This window comes from Lepus europaeus, chromosome 3 (assembly GCF_033115175.1).
Source record: "Lepus europaeus isolate LE1 chromosome 3, mLepTim1.pri, whole genome shotgun sequence".
NCBI lineage: Eukaryota > Metazoa > Chordata > Mammalia > Lagomorpha > Leporidae > Lepus > Lepus europaeus.
The window spans coordinates 94,064,677-94,071,164 of record NC_084829.1 but is presented as its reverse complement, the minus strand read 5'-3'; the positions used below and the strand labels follow the sequence as shown (position 1 = coordinate 94,071,164).

Genomic DNA, 6,488 nt, shown 5'->3' with positions numbered 1-6,488 from the left:
AGTGATCCATGTGGAACATGACTTTTTCTGGGCTTTAACACAAGGTGTGCTGCTGGCCAGGCTACTTCAACTCACAAGAAAATCTTGTGGGAAATCTAACTGGCAGACTCAAGGAGTTCAGGAAACAGGATCCCAGAGGTAATACTCTGGGATCTCGGCCATAAGGTTGAATGCCTCACCTTGCTAAACAGAGACACTGGACCTAATGGCACAGCACGACTTTGCTCCTGCTTTAATCAATTTCTCAACACCGCAGTCAGTTAAATCCCCTACAGCTACCTTTGAAAAACACAGAGAACATCTTTCAAGAAGAGAAGGTAGATTGGAGTAAGCTATCATAGACACAATTCCTCTGATGGCTTTTTTAACAATGGACTCTTGTGTACTACAGGAGACTCCTGTCACCAGGACTCCTGGTTCTACTTTGAGTCTGTGCACTCTGGTGTCTCTAAAGGAGCATCTCCTGAGATCACAGGGAACATGGCTGGTTGGCATAGGTCTTCCCAAGGTCATCATGGTGGTGTGAGCCAGTGTAGTAGAGGTGGAGTAAGGAACCATTGACACTGGAATGGCAGCTCGCACACCAAGAAAGGTTGCACATTTCAGGAAAAGCTACATTTTTTTTTAAAGAAAAGAAAAAGACAAGGTGGGAAAGTTGTAATTTGAAGAGGAAGATTTTCCTTCTTTGGATCCAGATACAGGCAAACAAAATCAGCCATATAGACCTATTGGGACTCTTCCTGGTGTGTGGGAGAAACCATCTAGTGCCAAGAAAACTTCCAAGATGTGAGTCATCAAGAACATTCCTGCTTTCTCTGATGCATTCATGAAACCATAATCTTAGCATGTAAATGGGAACAAAACATCAACCACAGTTCCTAGTGTCTATAAGAACCTCGTTCCTAAACTTGCACGACCTCCTTTTAACCCCAATGCATGGAAAGCTAACAGAATGACACACAACGTAGCATCCCTTTCCTCTAGCTAGGAGTCTGCTTTTCCAAGTCCAATCTGTTACTAAGCCAGTGTTACCAGCTGGTACTGCAGTTAGAAGCTCACCAAAGAGAGTCCCTCTAGCACCAACCTTCCAGTTGAGATCAGTTGACCTGCTGAACCACTGATAGGAAGAATGAGTTTCTGAAGACTCTGAGGGATGACCAAAATGGATACTTCTCAAAAAACAGAGACTGTGACAAACCTGAGGATTTGGAGGACAACAGCACACCTGAAGCAAAGGAAAATCAAAGGGAAGGCTGCCATCAAAATGGTCTTTCTCTGGCTGTCATGGAAGAAGGGGAGGTCCTCTCACCCTTTCTGGTAGCAGAGAACAGGTTATAGACAGCGACGGGATGACAGAAATATGCCAAAAATGATGAGAAATGCCTTCTCTTCACAGAAGAAGAGATCAAAGAGTTCCACATGAAGACAGAGCAGGTGAAAAGAAATGGCTTCAGAAGAATGGCTTCTTGCAGAGCCATAGTTCTGGCTAAGTGGAATCTTAACTCCTATGTTAAACATCTGCTCCATGATTGTTGATAGTTTTGGGCAACATGCGCACACACACACACACACACAATGTTTTCTGATTGCAGAGAGGTATTTTTTCTCACTTGATTTTGTGAGAGGATTTTAAATCACTGACCTCATTTTCATACATTTTTTCAATTTTGCCCAAGTTTTAAATTTATTTACATAGTTATTCATTGTATTTTCTTATTTAATACATAGTTATTCATGTATTTTCATGTTGAGTTTACAGATAGATACTACATTTGTTACTATGTTTCTGGTTGTATTCTTAAAATTGTTTATTTCTACCATCCCTATCATTTCCTTAATCAGTCTTGCCAATGACTTGTCTGTTTTAAGTCTTGTCCAAGAAATAATTCTCAGTTTAGGAAATAAAGTCAATTCTTCTTTGTTTTCTTTTCATTACTTTTTCCTGTAATTTTTATTTCCAGTTTTATACGTTTTGGTGTTTGCTATAAATTTTGTTTCTAGCTACATAAAAATAGTTACCTCACATATTTGCAATCTTTCTTGTTTTCTAACCTACATTTAAATATAAATCATTTTAAAAAGCAAATATAACTGCTCTAAGAAATTTATATACCTAGTGCTTTTTATATTTCAATCTGGTCCAAATTTTTATAATGTCATTTTAAAATCATGAGTTATTTAGAATTATGGTTTTAGGTTTCATCTCTATATTATCTTTTTTTTTTTTAATTTGACAGGTAGAGTTATAGACAGTGAGAGAGAGAGACAGAGAGAAAGGTCTTCCTTCCATTGGTTCACTCCCCAAATGGCCACTATGGCCAGTGCTGCGCCAATCCAAAGCCAGGAGCCAGGTGCTTCTTCCTGGTCTCCCTGTACAGGTGCAGGGACCCAAGCACTTGGGTCATCTTCCACTGCGCTCCTGGGGCACAGCAGAGAGCTGTGGAGCAACCGGGACTAGAACCCGGTGCCCATATGGGATGCCGGCGCTGCAGGCGGAGCATTAACCAAGTGAGCTATGGTGCCGACCTCTCTATATTATCTTTTTAAAAGTTTTTAATTTATAATACTCTGGTTTCTCTTCAGATTGTATAAATCTTTCGCCTTTTACTAAAGATTTCCGTGGAGAGTTTTTAATTTATTGATTTTTATTGAATTTCAAATAAAGTTAAATAGACCATATCACATTGAATTTTTGATGTTAAATTTTCTTTATGGTCTTTAATTTTTTTTTTGGTAAATACATTATATATGCTTGAAAAGATATTAACCTATGATTTGTTAGCAATGAAATTTTATATGTGCCATTTATTGGCTTTGTTTTTCAATATTCCAGTCTCACTCTTTTTTTTAAAGATTTATTTTATTTATTTGAAAGAGTTACACAGAGAGGAGAGGCAGAGGGAGAGAGAGAGAGAGAGAGAGAGAGAGAGAGAGAGAGAAACAGAGAGACAGAGAGGTCTTCCATCCGATGGTTCACACCCCAGTTGGCCGCAATGGGCGGAACTGCACTGATCTGAAGCCAGGAGCCAGAAGCTTCTTCTGGGTCTCCTACGTGTGTGCAGGGGCCCAAGCACTTGGGCCGTTTTCTACTGCTTTCCCAGGCCAAAGCAGAGAGCTGGATTGGAAGTGGAGCAGCCGGGTCTCGAACCCGTGCCCATATGGGATGCTGGCGCTTCAGGCCAGGGCGTTAACCCATTGTGCCACAGCGCCAGCCCCTAAACATTTTTATTATAAAGCACTGACAGGCGTTGTCTATGGGTTGGCTGTGGAGTTTATGAGAAGAAAGGACGAAAATACTTAGGGTGAAGGCCTCTTTACATTATGTCTTACAATATTCTGCTTAAATTTTCTCAAGTGAAGTGCTGTGTTCAGTGAAATGTATATTTGTGGGTTAGTTAAGGTAAGAGATCTGACAGAAGCAGTTACCCATATGCTTTTCCAGTGGGACACTTCTAGGAATTGATCAGTGTTCTATTTTCTTGTCTAGAAAACTGACTTTGTAATTTTTTTAAAATTAATACATAAGCTTACAAAATAAAGAATGAAACTCTGAGACTGACAACCCTTCACTCACTACTAACTTCTCACTGTGGTACAAGTGCCAATGTGCCTTTTAATCATTTTCAGTAAATTGAAATTGTATTTTGGGAACTCCTGGTACAAGTTAATGAGATTTAGATTGGTATGATCTGTGAGTCCTAATTGAACAGTGATGAGGTCTTATGGTTTCATTATTGTATGAACATATGAAGGAAATGAGATAGAACAGACCTAGGGAATTTGTCAAATGGCATGAACTCTGGGATTGGAAGAAAATTTAAGATGTATGTGACAAACATTCTTCTGTCTACTTTCTTGATACATAAAAATTTACACAGTGCCACTGGTGCAAAATGTTTTCTTCAGCTTATTTGTGTGATCATACTTCAAATCCAGGTTCTTTTGAAAGGGTTTTTGGAAACTTTGATAAGCAAAGGACATTTTAAGAAATGACTAACATTGGGAATTTGAATGGAGCTGAGATCCACAGTCTTAAAAATCACTCACTCTGTGAAATTATTGATTTACTTAAACTGTACTGTTCTCAAAGGATTTGTTGAAAATTTCCCAGAAACTATGTGATTAAGAGAGAAGAATTTTGACCCTATAACATTTAAAATGTATTATATTTCAAACTTCAAATAAAAAATTATTATATATGAGTGTTTGTGATAAAACAAATGTGATTTTTGTAATCTATTAACGGTGAAATGACTGAATGAATATCTAACAGTTATTCTTCTTTTTGTTTTCATTTGACAAATCTTTATTAGGGAAATTTCAGCACATGGAGTGGTTTTAATGTTCCAAGATAGGGGAACAAGTATCTTTCTTCAATGACATCTGTTTTTGAAATTGCCTCTTTTATTTATTTTTCCCCAGAAACCTTTTATTTAAGGTATACACACTTTATGCATTTCATAAATACAAATTTAGAAACCGTGATTCTTCCCACTCTATCTGCCCTCCCGCCCACACTCCCACTTTTACTCATCCTCCCTCTCCTATTCCCATCCTTATTTTTAAAAAATCTATTTTCAATTTATATTATACACATAAGATTAACACTATACTAAGAAAATAGTTCCACAAATAGTATGAAAAAAAATTGTTCCTCAACAGTTGAGACAAAGGCTGTTCAAAGTCATCACTTTGATCACTTTGCAAAATGCCAATTTCACTTCTATAGATTAAATTTTAGGTATTCTATTAGTTACCACAGATCAGGTAGAACATATGATATTTGTCTTTTTGGGGCTAGTTTATTTCATTAAATATAATGTTTTCCAGTTACATCCATTTTGTTGCAAATGACAGGATTTCTTTCTTTCTTTCTTCCTTTCTTTCTTTCTTTCTTTCTTTCTTTCTTTCTTTCTTTCTTTCTTTCTTTCTTTCTTTCTTTCTTTTTTGACAGGCAGAGTGGACAGTGAGAGAGAGAGACAGAGAGAAAGGTCTTCCTCTGCCGTTGGTTCACCCTCCAATGGCTGCCGCGGCTGGCACGCTACGGCCAGTGCACCGCGCTGATCCGATGACAGGAGCCAGGTGCCTATCCTGGTCTCCCATGGGGTGCAGGACCCAAGGACTTGGGCCACCCTCCACTGCACTCCCTGGCCACAGCAGAGAGCTGGCCTAGAAGAGGGGCAGCCGGGACAGAACCGGCACCCTGACTGGGACTAGAACCTGGTGTGCCGGCGCTGCAAGGCGGAGGATTAGCCTAGTGAGCTGCAGCACGGGCCAGGATTTCATTTTTTTAACTGCTGTGCAGTATTCCATGGTATACACATCCCAGTCAGCAGTTGACATATATTTGGGTTGATTCCATATCTTAGCTAATGTGAATTGAGTTGCAGTAAACATGGGGGTACAGATAACTCTTACCTATGCTGATTTCATTTCCCTTAGGTAAATATCCAGGAGTGGGATGGCTGGGTCACATGGTAGGTCTATATTCAAATTTCCGAGGTATCTCCATGTTGTCTTCCATAGTGGCTTTACCAGTTTACATTCCCACCAATAGTGGATTAGGGTAACTTTATCCCCAATCTTCATTAGCATTTGTTTGTGTGTTGATTTTTGTATGAAAGCCATTCTAACTAGGGTGAGGTGAAACCTCATTATGGTCCTGATTTGCATTTCCTTGATGGCTAAGGATCCTGAGCATTTTTTCATGTGTCTATTGGCCATTTAGATTTCCTCTATTGAAAAATGCCTCTTTAAGTCCATTGCCCATTTCTTAACTGAGTTGTATGTTTTGTGGTTGTTGAATTCCTTGAGCTCTTTATATATTCTGGATATTAATCTCTGTCAGTTGCATAATTTGCAGATAATTTTTCCCATTCTGTCAGTTGCCTCTTCACATTGCTGAGTGTTTCTTTTGCAGTGCAGAGGCTTCTCAATTTGATGCAATCCATTTGTCAATTTTGACTTGATTGCCTATGCTTTTGGGGTCTTTTCCAAGAACTGTTTGCCTATGCCAATGTCTTTCAGAATTTACCCAATGTTTTCTAACAATTTCATGGTATTGGTTCATAGATTTTTTTTTTGACAGGCAGAGTGGACAGTGAGAGAGAGAGACAGAGAGAAAGGTCTTCCTTTGCCATTGGTTCACCCTCCAATGGCCGCTACAGCTGGTGTACTGCGGCCGGCGCACTGCGCTGATCCGAAGGCAGGAGCCAGGTGCTTCTCCTGGTCTCCCATGTGGGTGCAGGGCCCAAGCACTTGGGCCATCCTCCACTGCCTTCCCGGGCCATAGCAGAGAGCTGGCCTGGAAGAGGGGCAACCAGGATAGAATCCGGCGCCCCGACCGGGACTAGAACCCTGTGTGCCAGCGCCGCAAGGCGGAGGATTAGCCTGTTAAGCCACGGCGCCAGCCCCCAACTTTTCTCCATTCAATATGATGCTGACCATGGGTTTGTCATAAATTGCCTTGATTGTGTTGATGAATGTTC

At 40.0% G+C, this 6,488-nt stretch overlaps 1 non-coding gene and 1 pseudogene across 1 annotated transcript; both read left to right on the top strand.

Annotated features, from left to right (window-relative positions):
• The first annotated feature begins 205 nt into the window (after positions 1–205).
• On the top strand, positions 206–1,490 carry LOC133756607 (vasculin-like protein 1; annotated as a pseudogene).
• A 1,073-nt stretch (positions 1,491–2,563) lies between these two features.
• On the top strand, positions 2,564–2,679 carry LOC133757201 (U5 spliceosomal RNA). Its single transcript, XR_009865579.1, has one exon. It is a non-coding gene; the product is annotated as a U5 spliceosomal RNA (small nuclear RNA).
• Positions 2,680–6,488: the final 3,809 nt, after the last annotated feature.